This window comes from Ambystoma mexicanum, chromosome 7q, assembly GCF_040938575.1.
Source record: "Ambystoma mexicanum isolate Mex_15411 chromosome 7q, UKY_AmexF1_1, whole genome shotgun sequence".
In the NCBI taxonomy this organism is placed as follows: domain Eukaryota; kingdom Metazoa; phylum Chordata; class Amphibia; order Caudata; family Ambystomatidae; genus Ambystoma; species Ambystoma mexicanum.
In genome coordinates this window covers 626683317-626702071 of record NC_090941.1, presented here as the reverse complement: position 1 = coordinate 626702071, position 18755 = coordinate 626683317, and the positions used below count along the sequence as shown (strand labels likewise).

Here is an 18755-nt window from a genome sequence, read left to right as displayed (position 1 = left end):
ATCGCGCTGCTAGTGGTTCCATAGCCATTGCAAATATTAGTGAGGATAGAGGGCAGCCCTGGCGCATACCTCTCCGTATATCCACTTGTTTTGAATTGCGGCCGTTTATCCGGAATGATGTAGATGGGCGTTGAAAGTTTGCCAGGATCATCTTGCTGAATTGTGTCCCCCACCCGAATTTCTCCAGGACCATCTGCAGGTATTCCCAGACCAAGCTGTCGAAAGCCTGTGTAGCGTCTAGGGCCGCTGTCGCGAATTTCTGATTTGTGCATCTCCTCCATTCGATTACATCTATGGCTCTTCTGACGTTATCTTGGGTGCGTCTTCCCCTGACAAACCCTGCTTGATCCTCAAAGGAAACATTTTTTACATGCTGTGGACAGAAAGACAACTCATATAATTCTTTCAAGCACAGCCCGGCAATGCTTGGTCTCTGCCTGTATTTGATCTTGCATGAGAGAATCAATACCAACATGTACTGTGAGGCACCTTTCAGCGTCCACCCTCTTGCCACTGGAGTTGGCATGTTCAGGAGACCATTTGTGCATTTTCAAATAGTTACCAATATGCTTCCAGTTATTAATGCCATCACTACCAATTTTTGCATTTTGCAAAGGGTCGAAAAGCCTACAGCAAAAACAGCAGACTCTATCAGTTAAAATAGAATATTGCAGCCATGGCCTGTAGACTGCTTCTTTGTTAGGTAATACCCTCAGCCCATATGAAGAAGAAAAGTGCCTATTTTTGTCATCCTTTGGGTAAGAATAACTAGGAGGTGGCATAGCCTGTGGCCCTCCCATTACAATTAAGATTGCCCACGCTAACAGCTCAGGAAGTCTTCATTCTATTAAAGACAAGGAGGCAAGCATTATGCTTATTCTTTCTTTATATGCTGCCACACCAGCACTTTAAAACTCAACTTTAATACTGAACATTTGTGTTTTCAATCCAAACATTAGAAAAACAAAATGGAAAAGGTTTAAAGTTCTTCTGTCAAACAACAGCATCTGGCTAGTTGAACAGTTCAAACACTAGGAAACTACCAGCCCCATGAACCTCCGGGCTCCAGCAGTCTTGACCTCTCTCCTCCCCACTTATCAGTGGGCAGTCTCCTGTATAAGAACCCCTCTGACCAGGTCCCTTCTTCTTTATTTGTCCTTGTCCACAAAACTGAACGAAATTGTCTTTTGCCAACCAAGTGATCTCGTTAGATCGAACTGAGGATGCTCCCTTGAAACTGTGAATCCTCGGTCCAACTGGACAACTTGAAACTGCTTGCTCCTCATTCTTTGAGTACCACGTCATCCTGCTGTCTTCTGTTCATCCCCTGCAAGGAATGGAGAACCAAACATGAGGGTGGGAATGAGAAAAAGGCATTACATCATACAGTACATGAAATGCCAACAATGCATTTGCCATTCTGGTTAGGTTATAATGTTTGCCTCCTTGTCTTTAATAGAATGAAGACTTCCTGAGCTGTCAGTGTGGGCAATCTTTATTCTATGACAAGACAGGAGGCTCGCATTAGGCTTGTTCAAAGCTTGCCACCACCCTGGCTCAGAAAAAGCTACAAAATATTGCACTGAACAATGCTAAAGGAGCGCACGGAGCGATGAGAGCCAGAATCTACGAAACAGGGGATAAAGCTGGTAAGATGCTAGCGTGGCTTGAACGGAGGGATGAGGGCCACAACCAAGTAAGAGCGATACAGAACACAGAACGCTGAAACGAGGTCAACAGATGCAGACATCGCGGAGGAATTTGATAAATATTATGAGAAATTTTACTGCGCACCTGAGCTCCCCACCGAAATCTCTGTGTTGGAAAAGATCGTCCTCCCTTCTCTCACTGCGGAACAAACGACCATGCTGGAAATGGAGATCACAGAAGACGAGATAGTGGCACCTGGACCGAATGGCCTCCCCATTGAAACTTGGAAGAAGATAGGCGTGAACGAAGTGGCCCCACATCTACTTAAGATGTTTCTACATGCTCAAGACGAAGGAAATCTACCAGCAGATTTAAGGAAGGCGACAATAATTGTATTGCCCAAAACAGACAAACCCTCGGAAGATTGCAGCTCCTATCGACCAATATCTCTGATTAATAGCGAAACAAAGATATTGGTGAAACTACTAGCTATACGACTACAGCAGGTCATAACATCCCTAATACACCCAGATCAATGTGGTTTTATGCCCGGTAGATCCACGAGGATGAACATACGCAGACTTCACCTGGCCATTGAGCGCGCCCAGAACTTGGGTGCCCCTGTGAGTGTACTCGCAGTGGACTTTGAGAAGGCCTTCAACTCGGTCCACTGGGAGGCACTCTAGGCGATTATGCGTAAAATGGGGATTGGCGAAAGATTCTTGACCTGGGTCCAGCTGCTATATGAGGCACCGATGGCGGAAGTAAGGGTGAACGGTTGGACGTCGCGATCCTTCGCACTGGGGAAAGGGACGCGGCAAGGCTGTCCACTAACGGCCCTCCTTTTCGCACTGGCCATGGAACCACTGGCCCAGTGGCTGCGTGAGACACGAAGCTGGGAAGGCATCCCTGGAGGACCAGAATGGGAAGACAGAGTCTCACTATATGCGGATTACTTGCTGATTTACCTCCAACAGCCTAGAACAGCATGCACTGTGGTGACACAGCTACTGCAGGAATACGGTACCTTCAGTGGCTTGAAGGTGAACCGATCCAAATCTACACTGTTCGCATTGAATCACCTAGGAAGCGAGACCCCTGAACCCTGCCCATACAAAGTCGCACATGAACAGTTTCGATATCTGGGTGTCTGGATTACGAGAAACCTCGACGACTACACACTGAATAACCTTCAACCTATCACGGAAAGGTTCATAAGGGATATGCAACATTGGAAGTCCCTACCCTTGACACTTTTAGGGCGTGCTGCACTGTTTAAGATGCTAACACTTCCACAGTACTTGTACGTACTTCAGAATGCTCCACTGCACATACCAACCAAGACGTTCCAAGAGATAGATCGTATACTTAGGCAACTACTGTGGGGAGGTGGACAACCAAGTATAGCCCTTCAAACATTACAAAGGTCAACCTGGGAGGGAGGTATCGGCCTACCAAGGCTGCAGACGTACTATTGGGCCAGCCAGATGGCGATAACAAACGATGCTTTGCACGCCAGCCCAACGCTACCACATGTGAGAGCGTCCCCACCCATGGAACTGTACGTGGGAACATGTAGAACAACTCCTCGTGACATGACCTCACACATACCACGCATCTGGGCAGAGTCGCATACCTTTATACGCTGGGGGGATAAAATCACTCCACTACAGCCACTATGGAACAATAGGAACCTTCCTGAGGCAATTAAACTGCAGAAATGGCCGGCGTGGAAGAGACACGATATATACAAATAGTGCAGGATATTATGGAGGAGGGAGTCATAACACCTTTTGATGAATTAGTCTTGGCCGTCGGTCTACTAGAAACAGAGAGATACCACTATACACAGCTTCGGCATGCTCTACAGCAGCACCTCCCTGCCCTCTCTGACATGGCAGACTCCACCCCACTGGAGCGAAACATAGTGGTGGAACATATTCCAGCCAAGGTCACTACTGTTATGTATAGTGTTATCACTTCCTTTGCTACACCAGAACTGGAGAGATTGAAGCTGCGATGGGAGGCTGACGTGGGTGAAATTATGGCTGAAGACTGGGTCCAAACCCTAATGTACCCCAGAGAGGTCACCATAACAGCTAGACTATGCCTAGTACAACAGAAGATACTACACAGAATCAATTATCTGAGAGTAGCCCTGTACCGATGGGGCAAAATAGCTGAACCCAACTGTCTACGATGCCGGGAAGAGGATGGAACCTTCTTCCATATACTGTGGGAATGCCCGGTGATCTGTCAATACTGGCAGCAATGCTGCGATGTGCTGTCGAGGGTGCTGAACCAGACAATTCCCAGAGATCCTAAACTCCTGATACTGGGAGTGGACAGCGAGATAGATCTGTCAAAATATGAGAAGCTCTGCCTTATGACCACAACAGCAATATGCAAAAGGAACATAGCACGCCTCTGGGGAGCAGCGGAACCCATGCAAGTGGAGCAGTGGTCAAATGATGTAGAGATCTGCATTGCGATAGAAAGGAGGGTTTACAGACCCAGGGGCTGCCCTGAAAAAGCAGACAAGGTATGGCAGCGCTGGGAAGATGCGCTGTGAAATACTGAACCGTTAATATCATGACATCATGGACTAGGGTTGTGGACAATGCTGCGGGAAATATATTTTTGTACCAACCTCCATTACACTGTGTATCGAAGCTTACATGCAAGCATACAAGATGTGTTCCATATGAATGTTTTTTTCCATCCAATGTTATTTTTACCTCTTAGTTTTTATTAATGTTTTTGTTTAAACGCTGGCCACAGTAAGCCCAGCGGCTGTATGTTAAAAATCAATAAAATGTGTTATGAAAAGAAAAATTGTGTTTTGACATACATCGACATCGGTAAGTAGAGGCCCCCTACCACCATTTAGCCCTCGACCGCGTAGATCCATTGTTCCTGCTATTATGCATGGCGGTCATCATGAGATTTTTCTTTAAGTTTCACAAGAACCGCATCTATACTTATACGACCGCAAAACATCTTCTGAATATGATGCATGCACTCCTACAGGCACTGCTGAGAGACACATGCAACCCATCGGCGCTCCTGCACCCTGGACCACCCACCACTCCCAGGACCAGCAGCGTTATGGTATATGCACTCACTCCGGCACATGCCATAGCTTTTATAGGCACGTCCTCCATGTCTAGCACTGTTAGACACTATGGCCCTCATTACGACCCTGGCGCAAAGCGAAAAACGATGGCGGTAAACGATTACCGCCATCGTCTTCCGCTAGGGCCGATTACGACCCGTGACCGTAAACTACAATGTCATTAGCGGCATCGTAGCTAACGCTGCCTGCGCCAAGGGCGCGCGCTCGCGAACATCCACACCGTACTCAGCGCCATGGCGGAAAGGTACGCGAATGCCGACCCAAGCGGACATGCCCCTAACGCCATCAACCAGCCCGTTAAGTACCTTACCGCCATGGTGCTAATTACGCCATCGCGAATCAACCGTAAAGAGCCATGTAAAGTGAATGCAGCTGCCACAGGTGCACAGAAACAGCACAGGTGGAGGCAATACAGACTCAGGAAGTACAAAAAGAGCACACCCCACCCCTTCCCACACCCAGTCACACTCCACAATGATACCAATAGGACTAGCAATGTTGGGGCTGGAGGACCTGATAGCAATGCGAGTGCTACAACAGCAACTACAACAACAACAACAACAACAACAACAGGCTGCACAGAGGAGACGCAGGAGGAGAAGGAGGGCAAGGCAGGCCCAGCAAGCCCCACCAGCACAGCCAGTGCCACCACGCAGGCAGCCCCCAATCCCACGCATCAGACCCAGCCCATTCAACCTCACCGCTGAGCAGATCCACACCCTGTACCGACTGGACCGGGACACCATCACCACCATTGTGGACATGATACACAACGACATCGTCAGCATGATTGAAACACCCACTGCCACCCCCCCCCCCTACTGAAGGTAGTGTCCGTGCTCCACTTCCTGGCCACAGGCACCTACCAGCACACAGTGGGGCACTTGCATGGCATATCACAACCATTATTCTCGCGTACACTGATGCAAGTGCTCGATGCCCTCCTCAAGCACACAGATGACCACATCTCATTACCACGGTCTGCCCAGGAGATTGCCAACACCAAAGTGGGTTTCCATGCACTGGCCGGCATACCTGGTTGCATTGGTGCCATTGACTGCACCCATGTTGAATTGGTGGTCCCACATGCCATGGAGGTACCATACCGCAACCGTAAACATTTCCACTCAATCAACGTGCAAATGGTCTGTGCCTCCAACAGGATCATCACACATTGTTGTGCCAGATTCCCCGGATCAACCCATGATTCTATGGTCATTCGGAACTCATCAATACCACGCTACATGGAGCGACATGCAGGGCCAAGATCCTACCTACTCGGTGAGTCTAATGTCATGAGCATGGAAATGCAAAGTGGGTGTTGAATGACGTACCAATGCATATTTCATCTGGCAGATACAGGGGGGTGATGCATACGTCACATGGGTGCAACTAGCAGTAGCCAGATCATTCCCTGTGGCATCACTGACGTCAACAGAGTAGTGTACACATCATGCCTGACCTAATCATCCCAACATGTGAATGAAAGTGCATCCCAAAAACGACACAACCATTTGCAAGTGCATTGTGCAAATTGTGACCGCATTGACCCTAAAGAAAAACACCAACATGCACGTCACCATGCACCAACTACTGAAAGGCCTGTCCCCCACAACTGCGCACAAAGGAGGCACATGACAGACAGGAACATCAATGCACCACTACAAGACCCACAAACTGTCCCCATTGCCACCAGTAATGCTCACTGGGGTCATAATGAGCCAGACATCAATGTTGCTATCATGTGAGCTTCAAGCTCACAGGACACGTGCAAGGTCACATGAATGACGGCCTGAACGGACACAGTGGATGGCCACTCACAAGGCAATCGTCCCCCCTGCATTGTGTTTTTGCATGCAAAACAGTACATGAGAGCCATGAACACATACTGGTTGCACAGTGTAAATCCATAACCACAACTCCAATTGGTGCACAGTAACAGTCAGAATCAAGGCATGGTTGTGCGTCATGTTCACATATCAATCTCGTTCCTGACACATTCTTTTCTCACATTTTACAGGTGATGCGGGCTATCCCCTGAAGAGGTGGCTCCTCACACCAGTGCGGAACCCATCGAACCAGCATGAGGAGGACTAAAACCATGCCCATGCACGTACCCGTGTGGTGATAGAGCATGCTTTTGGCCTACTGAAGGCACGTTTCCGCTGCCTCAGCAGGTCTGGCGGGGCACTCCTGTACCGCCATGAGAAGGTTGCAAAGATCGTCATGGCATGTGTCATGCTACACAATATGTGCATCAGACGAAACGTGCCTCTGCCCCCTGACGCAGAACCACAACCACCTGATGATGGGGATGATGATGATGGGGATGGGGCAGCACCTCAAGGAGGCAGTGATGCACAGGAGGGGCATATAATGCGTCAGAATGTCATTGACCGATACTTCTAGCACACACAGCGAGTGTGTGACATATGGATGGCACTTGGGGCACTGTTTGTGTCTGGTATGTCAACACTGTGGACTGTAAAACAATAAAGCACACATACGCAATGAGCAATGTCCATACTTTTCGTTTGTGAGAAAAGAAAAAGTGTATTGTTCTTCTGAATAGGTATAACAGAACCCCTCCCCCTCCCCCCTGAACACTCCAACACACCCAATTTCCCCCTCCCCCACCCCCTGAACACTCCAACACACCCAATTCCCCCCTCCCCCTCCCCCTGAACACTCCAACACACCCAATTCCCCCTCCCCCTCCCCCTGAACACTCCAACACAACCAATTCCCCCCTCCCGCTCCCCCTGAACACTCCAACACACCCAATTCCCCCCTCCCCCTCCCCCTGAACACCCTGCAAACATGTGACAGTGCCCGTGGTGAAGTGTGTATAGTTTAGCACACTACTGACTGCCCCCTCTCCCGGAACCTGGGGCCCCCCTGCCTGTGCTCCTCAGGGTCCTGGATGACCTGCGGACGGGAGAGGCTTGTGCTGAACTTGCAGCTGAGGATGTACCGGGCTGCTCAGTACGGCATGTGTCCAGAATTGTCTGGATGAGCTGGCTCATCATCTGCCGCACTGCAGCAAGTTCGGTGCATATGTCCCTGCTGGCAGTTTGGATGGCAGCCCTGATGCCATCCGCACTCCTCTCCATGGCTGCACTGGCACTTCCACATTCTGCAACATGCTGCGTGAGGAGTGTGCCCAGTGCTTCCTGCCTGTTGGCAATCTGCTCCAGCGACAGCTGGAATTCTGGCCCAATGGAGGGTGCCAATGGGGGACCAATGGGACTACTCCCATCTTCCACAACTCCCACTGGGCTTGGAGTTGCTGGCCATGAATTAGCTGGCGATGGGCCCTGGGTGTCATCTCCATGATGGCTGATTGGGGATAGGTGTGGTGAGTGCAGTTGCGTGTTGTGGTCAAGTCCAGTGTCCTCCTCCACATCACTGTCGGAGCAGGCAGCGATGGCTGCAGTCTCCCCAACAGTACTGCTCCCTGCTGACACATTGCCCTCAGTGGGCAACAGTGGGTGTTGTTGGGCTGCAGGCGCTGTCACGACCCCTTCCTCGGGGGACTTTGCTGCCCTGGCCTCTTCAGCCTGGTGTGGTTTCTGCCTGGGTCCAGCAGAGGTGGATGCATGGTTCCCTTCTCCCACTTTCCTGGCCTTCTTGGCTGGGGTGCTGGTGCTGTCGTCCCTGCCAGTGTCCGATTGCGAGCCTGTGGTGGAGCAGAGGAGGGTGACTGTTATTGATGGTTCAGCGGACATTGAGCAGGCATTGTGAAGAGTGTAATGGATAGATGGTGGAGTTAGTAGCCCGTGACATACAGGTTGCCTCCCTTTAAGTTTGGTTTTGCATGCAGGTGTGTGTCTGCCTACTGTACAGTGTACATGCTGCATGTGCGCAGGGTGTGGCTCATCTGCTGATGTGTTGCGTCTGCCACATTGTGATTGTCACGTGCAAGTGTATCAGGGTGTCTTTCAAGGCTGGATATGAGGCACCTACCTGTGTCTCCAGATGTCGGGGCCCCTCTCTCCATCTCGCCGACACCTTCGATGCACTCAATGCCAATCAGAGAGGCACATGTCTCCTCCCATGGCTGCATCTTCAGTGGGGAGTCTGCTCCCCCGCCAGTTCCCAGGGCCAGGTTACGGTTGGCAGACATAATGCCCCGGACCCTGATCCGCAGGTCGTCCCATCTCTTGCGGCACTGTTTGTAGGTGCGTGGGGTGGTTCCAACAGCACTGACACGTTGTGCCACAAGTTCCCACACCTCCTTTTTGCGGCCTATGGCTGTCCGGGTCATCTCAGTGGAGAAGACAACATTGGCCTTCTCCTGGAGCGTGTCTGCAAGCATTTGCAGTTCCTCACGACTGAAGCGCTCCTGCCGCTGCCTGTCACATGCCTTCTTGACAACATTAGGCATGGTTGGCTGAGGAAATGGGTGGGTTATGGGAATGTCAGGGTTTGAGGGTTGGTTGTGGTGTGGTTGGGTAGGATGGCAATGGATTGTGTTTTTTAAGATGGCCGCTGTGCTGTTTCCCGTTCCGCCGCGATTACGCTATTTCCGGTTCCGCCTAATTGCGGTCACCGCTAATTACGGTGACCGCTGACTACGGTCGGCGCAATGATGGGTGGCGGTAGGTCACCCTGCGCTGTTAACGAGGGCGGTAAGGGCTGTTTACGGCATGGCGTAGTTTACGTTACCGCCATGGCGTAATGCTCGTGCGAGATGGGTCGTAATATGGCGCTTTTATCGCCATCGGACCATGGCGTTAACGCTCATTACGCCATGGCGGTAATTTCGATCACTTAACGCCTGGGTCGTAATGAGGCCCTATACCTCCTCACAGCTCTTGTCCTCACATGTTTGCATGCCACCAAACGGCAGGCAGAGCTCCCCTTAGATCATACTTCCATTATCTTTTCTCTTAGCACTGCTGAGAGACACACGGCACTCATCGGCGTTCCTGCACCCTGAACTTCCAGGACCTGCAGCGTTACCTCAAGAAGCTGTGTACTCAACACACTGCTCGACCAGTCTCCAGCAAATTGTACAGTTGGAAACTGCCAGAAGCTTTACCGCCATATTGTTCCTTTGACGGTAAGCTTCTTAGAAATGCACTCTCGAGTGCTACTGTTGATACCAAACAATCACTAATAAGTATTTTAAATTAAACACAATACAGAGATACCACACGACCATAACCACCTTTCACCATTCTATCTAAACAGATAACCCACGGACAGTGTTAACCTTCACCCTGATCCTGAAGAAGGCCACGCCAGCAACTAGCCTCTACTTACCGCTACAGTTGGCTGAAACACTACAGTGTCGATTTATGACACAACACCATTTTTCATCTATCTGTTCGCACTTGTTGTTGTGTGTTAGGTTTGACAATACCCACGGACCATCAGTTGTCCTGGGCAGCACTTACTCCTGTTTGTAACCAAATGTCCAAATTGTACCTGAGAAACTGTGCACCTTTGTGAGGTTAATTCCCTCAAAACTGAAGAGGGTGGTATGGAGCAGTACGCCTCATTGTTAATTTGAAATCTGTCCACTGTCTGTTACACTATGAATAAGCGAAACAATGTAATATTTGTACCACAATTTTGAGATTAAATAAGTTAATCCACTATCTTGTGTAGATCTCCCATCCCGATTTTTTCTTTATTACTGCTGAGATAGCTGACCTATAAACTCCCACAGTCCTGTATGCACCACCTTCTTGAAATCTAAACGCTAAGAAGTTGAGGACTTCCACTGCAGGGGATGAAACGGGATCCAACTCGTGCTCTGAACACCATCTAGCCCATCTGTTCCATCTGTTCCAGGCAGCACTATAGCTCCTAAGGGTGGAAAGCGCCCAGGAGTCTCTGATGCAGTCTGCTGCGAGTTGCGAAATTCCTGGCAACTCCCATCCCTTCCCGAAACCCTGTAGGCTATCAAGTGTAGGGTGCCCGCTGCTACGAGCGGGTGAAGTCGCCCGGATGGGTCGAGTAGAAGGTCCGGCTGATGCAGAACTATCCTCGGAAAATTCATAGGCTGTGTTTTCCATAGGGGTAGGACAATCATGATCTCTGCTTGGTCTCTGCGAATCTTCGCCAGCGTTCTCGTGATCATGATGAACGGAGATAAGGCATAATGGACTTCTCCCGTCCATGATTGCAGGAAGGCATCTGTGCCAGCTACACCCGGTTCTATCCTCCAGCTGAAGTACTTTCAAGTCTGTGCGTTCAGCCTGGATGCAAACAGATCTATGTGCAGGGGCCCCCAGCGGTCTTGCAATTGCTGAAACACCCGGGGGTGCAGCTTCCAATCGCTGGAATCCGCAAGTTAACGTGAATTCCAGTCTGCCACCTCGTTCTGAGTCCCTGCAAATATTCCGCTGACACAGAGATTCTGTTCTCGAGGCAGTAATGCCAGAAACTCTTTGCTAATTCTGCTAACATTTTGGACTTTGTCCCCCCTAACTTGTTTATATATCGTACAGCCGAGATGTTGTCCATCTTGAGCACCACGCAACATCTTATCTTGTCTTTCGTAAAGACGCACACTGCAAAGGAGCCTGCTAGCAATTCGAGACAGTTTATATGGAGGTGTAACTCTTCTTCTGACCATTTCCCTCCTGTTTGTACATGTTTGCACCTGGCTCCCCAGCCTGATCTGCTTGCGTCCGACTCTATTATCAGATCCGGGGTGTCGCCGAAGATGGCGTGACTGTTCCAGGATTCCATATTTTGTAACCACCAGTGAAGCTCTGTAAGAGCTTTGTGATCTATGGTCACTAGCTGGTGATAATGTAGGCCTTCCTGCAGATGTCTTATCTTGAGTCGCTGGAGCGCTCGATAGTGAAGCGGGCCAGGGAATATCGCCTGAATGAAGCAGATCTACCACTCTGGCTAGATTGCGAAGCGAGATAGTTTGCCTCGCTAACACTGCCCTGAGCTCTTTCTTGATCGCTTTCACTTTGTGTCCCGGGAGCTCGAGAGTTGCTTTCATGGTATCTATCGTAAAACCTAGGAACTCTGTTCTCTGAACCAGCAGTAACTGAGACTTGTCCAGGTTTATTAGAAACCCTAGCGAGGTCAAGAGCTTGAAAACCCATTGAACGTTCTTGGTAAGAGTTGCTCTGTCTGATCCTAAAACGAAGATGTCGTCTAGGTAGATAATAATACAAATTCCTCTTTCTCTTATGGCTGCCGCCACTAGTTTCATGAGCTTGGTGAAAGACCAAGGAGCAGAGGATAGACCGAACGGGAGGCAAGTAAATCGCCATATCTCCTCATACCACCGGAAACGCAGATACTTCCGAAATGTTGTTGCTATCGGAACGTAAGGTATGCGTCCTTGAGATCTAGCCGAACTATGCCAGTCTCTGGTACGTTAATCCCCTCCATCTTGAAATGGTTGTATACTAACCATTTGTTTAAGTCCCTCAAATTTATTACTGGCCTTATCTTCTCTCCTCTGTGTACCAGAAACATGTTGCTGAGGAACCCGGGACCTCCCTGGTAATCGCACTCTATTGCGTTCTTTTCTGCTAATTTGCGCAGTTCGCTTTGCAAGAGCGTCATTTCTTCTTGTGCCATGCATATGGGACGGGGCTCTGTTCTTTGTACGGGTATTCCTATAAACTCTAATTGCAGGCCTGCTATCACCTGCAGCACCCATGCATTGCTTGATAAGGCTTGCCATTCGCTCAAGAATTGGAGAGTTCGCAGTACTCACCAGCTGCGGTCCCGGGTTGCCGGTAGGATCCTCTCCCTCTGTGGCCTCTGGCCAAATCTCGTCCTGGATGGGAAGAAGGTATCTTGCTGTCTACTCTCCCAGTATTGGGCATACGGCCCCTGAGGTCTCCACTGGAAGTAGCAGCGACTGGACGAGCAACCCCTATGTCGTCCGGTCCCGGCAAAAACTCGCCCAGGAAAAATCTTCCTTATGGAACTTTGGGCTTTTTCTAGCACGGAGTATGTTCCAACTAATTGTGACATCTCCATCGCAAACGCTTCGCCGAACAACGGCCCTTTGGCGCCTTCCCCTGCCTCGTAGACAATTTGTTGTCTATTTTCAATAAGACTCCCCTCCTCCTCTCTGAGGAGAGGGCACAGTTGGCGTTGCCCAATAGGCACACCGCTCGTTGTGCCCAGTTACCTAGGGCAATAGCATCCACAGGAGAACCGGTATCTTTCGACTTCTCCGCCAAATCCATAATTTTGGCTAATGGACCTGAAATGTTTAGAAGCTTGTCTTGACACCCTCTCCAGGCGGGGTCTACTCCTTTCCTGACATCTCGAGCTGCTTTCATCACAAAGGTGACCAACTTGGGGTCGAGGTTTGGCATGTCCGCCAGTTTATTCGGCAGCTCAGGCCTTGGGCATTTGGATCTCATTCGTGACCGCACCTCCCTATTCAGGGGCTTTCTAATATGCTGGGCCATGTACAATGCCATTCTGGGCGACGGCACCCACTCTGACGATTTGGGGATGCCGGATGGCCTCCAGATCGAACATGTCTGAAGTGTTCTCGACGTCTTGGGGGTCTTCCACTTCTTTATTGATTTCTTCTTCTTCCTCACCACCTTCATCATCGGGCGAATAGACCTCGTCCATCTCCCCTGGATTATACACCCCTGGGGTAGGGGGTCTGTCCTGGCCATCTCTTTTCATTGCCAGGAAGGCTTCCTTAAGCCTGGCAACAGGGGCGCTTTACATTTGGAGAACAGTGTTAACCCTTTCTGTATTGGCCGGGGGGGTCAAAGAGTGCTTGCACTTCCGGGCCACTTTACACTCCTTTTTCTCAACCCCTTTCTTAGGGTGTCCTGCTGACATTCCTTCCTCAGGGCTGCTAGCCCATCGTTTCTTGGCTGCAAGCAGTTTCTGTTGCTTAGCCATAATCCTCCCCTTGTGAGACTGCCTGTTTCAAGGAGTCTCCAAGAACTTTTTTAAAACTCAATGATAATTCCAACTCTTGTTGGGAAGGATCCTCTTGCCACTCTTCCTGGCTCCATTCAGGTGAAGTGGATGGAGTGCATGTGGGGGGTGACAAATTGAGCTATAGTTCTAGTGTTGGCAGGGCCAACTGTGAGGAAGTCAGCAGCTGGAACTGCTCTGTATAATTTACTAACACGTGTACTTGACGCTGTGTAACAGCAGATTCCTCCATTTTATAATCCTTTTTTTTTTAAACAATGCTGGAGCTTTCACTTTGTGTATTTACTCGTTCGCTCTCAATCCGCAAATGCGAACGTTACTAATTCCCAGGGGAAGCTGGGAAATCTGGCAGGTTCCTGATCCCCTGGACCCTGACGGCCGCCGTGTTCGCCAGCGCCGTAATGCAATGAAAGGGAGCGGGGCTCGGCAATCTGAAGCGGCTCCAGCCCCTCCTCGCAACTCACTTCAATCCATGCCAAGTGGCCGGGTGAATCCTTGCTGTGACACGCTCGCGCCCTCAGAAGCGCGCATCACTCACCTCGAACGTTACGGTAGGTAATGATACAGGAATCACATTCACGGCTACTAAAATAACGCTGCGCATATATAGGCTATCTTGAGTCACCAAGAAATAACGTAAGGCTCATCTACCTTCTATAGTACAGACTATATTATATAAATCATTAAACTATGGTTCACAAAGTTAAGCAAACATAATATAGTGTTGCACTTATCTGAGTTCAGCAGCAAAAAGAAAGAGGAAGGGACCTGGTCAAAGGGGTTCTTATACAGGAGACTGCCCACTGATAAGTGGAGAGGAGAGAGGTCAAAACTATCAGAGCCCGGAGGTTCATGGGGCTGGTAGTTTCCTAGTGTTTGAACTGTTCAACTACCCAGATGGTGTTGTTTGACAGAAGAACTTTAAACCTTTTCCATTTTGTTTTTCTAATGTTTGGATTGAAAACACAAATGTTCAGTATTAACGTTGAGTTTTAAAGTGCTGGTGTGGCAGCAAAAAAAAGAATGAATAAGCATAATGCGAGCCTCCTGGTTTGTCATAGAATTTGATCACACACATGTCGAGGCATTGATTTAGGCCATAAAGAAATGTCTTCAAACCAACATGTTTTAGTGCCTTGTTCCTGTTCATCATCATTGCCCTCTGGTGTTTCGGTTCTTAAGGCCTCATCTCTTGAAACTTGTGGCGTGACCACAGGCAGTACCGTTTCCTCAGGAATGTCTGTTGCCTGGCCTTGGGGAGGGCGTTTATCTACTTCTTTTGAAGTCTTCTCTTCCATCCTGAACAATGAAGACAGTACTTTGGCACTTTTGATACCTTGCGCCACTTGTTTTATTCTCTGCCGGTTCTGTGTTGCCGAAGGTCTTACTGGTTTCGACATTGCCAGTACGTGCAAATGCCCGAAGTAAAAGAAATAGCCAGAAAGTATGGCCCAATTATAAGGAGGGTCCATTCTAAACGTGCTGTGTTGAAAGTGGGCCTGATTTGGAAAGGCTACATCATGGCCATACCTATTTGAACAAATATTTTCTAGCCTTTGGACAAATACGATGTATGCCAATTCCTATCACTGGCTGACAGGTTCCAGTTCACCTTCTCACATTGCAAGTGTCAATCCCTCTCTCAACCAAATACGCTGTAACCCAACTACAACAAAACAAGGCTCTGAAAAGGTAGATGGGGTAAAAGGGTAGTCTGTAAACTCCACTCATTACCATGAACTGCACTTTAAAGTTTGTGAGAGGCAATAACTTTTGGTTTGAGAGAAAGGGCTGCTTGAATTAGGACCATAAGGCACATTGTTTACAGGGTTTCCTTTAAATTACATCTCACCAATGACCTCAAACAGGTAAAATCGGGTCAGATTGTTGAGCAGTTTTTGGAGTGCCGGTTGTCATTTGAAAGTCACTTTTAAAGTTATGGTGCTTTCAGTTCTATTTTTGACAAAGGAAAGGGCAGGAGGTCTCGATCACAGCCTCTGACTCATTTCACATAGCCATACAGTGGAAACATCCTACTTATCTACATTACAGATGCCAGCCTCCAGATCAAATAGGCAGGCAGCATCTGACCAGAAACTCAATCGATCTAATACAATATTCCTCAACTGAATGGTCTTTGTTATAACCATCAAGAAAGCAAAAACTGAAATGGAACAATACAGAGGTGAGGAAACAGAACACCACAGGAGCGCTGATGAGCTTCGTTACGAGGCCAGAGTGAAGCAAGGGGGAATAGGGTAAATAAAAAGCAGGGTGTGGCCTAAGGGTAATAGCATCCCTCACTTTACTAAGGACCAACATCCCACATAGGTCACTAAAGCCTGACTACTGGCACATCTATAAGCGTTCACTATTCAGCACATGGAGGGTGCTCTGTGCCAAAGGAAAGTACTAGTCAGCAAATAAGTCTAATGATGAAACTTCAAAAGGAGACATTCAGTCAATGTGAGCACAGAGGGCTGGACTCTGCTTCAGAGAGTCCTCCTACATCCCAGGAGCTTAGCCAATTTGAACATTCCGGTGTGCATTTCACAGAAAGTGTGATACAGCGGTCTCTACCCAGTCCTGGTCACAGTGCTCTCTCCCAGTTACATTTCAACTCCTTCTCCTGCGAGTCTCATCTACCCCTACCCTCAGCTCTCTTCCATCTCACTCTTGCCCTTTAACCGCCCATTGCCTCCCCTTCTCATGTCCAATCTCTGCCCCCATTTTGCTTCCCCTATAGGGCCTATATCCTCTCTTTCGTTCCCCCTTTATTAATCGCGCTTTCGTCACCTTTTCCTTGACTATCTTGTTTTCTGTCCCACTTTAATCTCTTTCACTCTGTCAGCATGGCAGCCCTTATTTGAGCCTTACACCCACTGGGCATAATCTCCTACAGTGAAAGAGACCTTACATTTGGTCACTTATTAAATGGCAGAAACCCTTTTAAATCGAAGTGGAACCCATTCACTATATCATCCGTCCATCGCACCTGGCATTCATGCCCATTTTAAAGAAACAAGAGTATGAAAAAAAGCATGTGACAAAAAGCGGGCATTGGTCGCACTGCATTACTAATGGTGAAATATTCACACTTCAGAGTTATTTTGTATGCAGATTACTGTTGTGAAGCAGAAACCATTTACATCTGTCCATGCTAGGGGCTCACCCCATAGGGCCAGTTACACATGCACGTATACGCCCAGAGATCTTTGCACTGCCTGTGTTTTCGATTTCTGGCCAGAAAGTTTCTGCACATCATCCTTGCCCTGCCGATGAAAGGAGTACCATTTTGCTGTTCTAAACAATGAAATAAAGATATACCATCAAAGCTCAAACTCAGATCTTGTCCGCGGGACTGAGCAAAAGCAAACAAACCATCTCATCAAATATATTCCCCTTGGTTTATGGGGCACTTTACCATACGCCCACGTGTATACAGCGCAGGTCCACCCTGTCGAGAAATCCTAGCTGCCCCACTGCAGCCAACTCAGTACGAGAACGGACTCCCACCAGGACACAGAACAATTTCCAAGTGGACAAAACTTCAATGGTACCATGAAAAGTAATGTAATTAGTTTCATGTGTTCCTGCCCCGAATCCCAAATCTAAACACATGAAGTTCTCCAAAGCGCAGAAAACAGTACCAAGTTTAAACCCCGGCACCTGGGGCCCTTTAAGATAAGGTAGCAATACTTAGAGATGGATGGGGATGCAGAATTTACTCATACATCAATAATCAAACTGACTCAGGAAGTTGGCAAAACTTAGTGCTGTTTTATTAACAATTATCGAAAACAGGGAGGACAACAGATATCAACGGACATTCGCTCAAGTCTCTCAACGTGTTACATGAAAAAAAATTGTTATATAATAACATTTGTGATTAGTGACATCACACTACATGGCAACTACAAAAACCTACTTGGGGATGTGATAGGCTTAACGGGGACATCTAGGTACACGTTCCATACTGATGGGAGTTGTGATTGGGTCTCTAAGATCAGGTAGACAACTAAGCCCTCCTCTAGTGCAAGTCATCTTCATCGTCAATAAATACACGATCATCTATTGGTTATACAAACTATAGGGCTCCTTGATACGTGGCCCTTTATAATTGGTTGGCATGCTTGTACCGTTCTGGAAGTTTCCATTTGCTAGCAGCACACAAGCTGGTTACCACAAGTGCTGGGGCGGGGAGTTGGCCTGGTTATGCCTCCCCACCCAATTAGCCCAACATCTATCATCACTCTGGCGGTCTGCATTTCAATTAGGTTTTGAACTTGGCCTTGCAGAAACTCTCTGTGCCTGAGAATAAAAGGGAGTGAATAAAAGGTAGTGTGGCATGGTCCTATCTTCTGGTTTCGGTGTAGCTCAACCCACAGTCTATTTCAATCTGACCATGTGACCGGAGACCACGTTTTTGAGCTCTTTGTTGCATATAATACTATTAAATTATCAACAATTGACGCTTTCAGTATTTTTTCATTGCACCTCAAACAGAAGTTTGTTTCTTTCTCATGTTCATGTAGCTTCTTGACAGACAACCAGGCTCACAGTGGCCTCGACTCTTGGTGCTGGGCCAGTCAGCCTTTCTTGAATTCTCCTTCGCCATCAGCTATTTTCCAACTGCGCCACACACTCAAGCCTTTTCCATTCATAGGGTTCAAGTTTGTTAAAGTGCATTGTGGAACATCCAGATTCTATACATTCCTATGTATTTACATTGGCGCATCGCGCAATCTATTCACTATGTAGCCAGCCTCAGGATTACTTCGTCTACTTGTGTTACAGCATCTGTACAAGTGTAAAATGACTTTGCATTTGCTTCAGTGTTTCATCGCACTAACATCTTCATTTCGATCCCAAAATGTTGCTTAACTTTGACACCTCCTCTTCAGATCTTATAGAATGTTTATGTTCCTTCTTCATTTGTGTCTTTTCTGGGTGTGTCAATTCTGCTTTTCATGACATCGCCAGTCCTCTTTCTCATCCATTTTCATACTTCTTCCGGGATTCTGTCCAGAAGACCATCATTTCTTCGTGAATGCATACAAGGTTTTCA

The 18755-nt window shown here is 48.2% G+C and overlaps 1 long non-coding RNA gene across 1 annotated transcript in view; it reads right to left on the bottom strand.

The window, feature by feature from the left end:
• Nucleotides 1-868: 868 nt before the first annotated feature.
• LOC138527730 (uncharacterized) overlaps nucleotides 869-18755 on the bottom strand; it is a 55934-nt gene continuing 38047 nt past the window's right edge. Inside the window, exon 2 of the long non-coding RNA XR_011284025.1 lies at nucleotides 869-1327. This is a non-coding gene — a long non-coding RNA (uncharacterized lncRNA). The remainder of the gene's footprint in view (nucleotides 1328-18755) is intronic.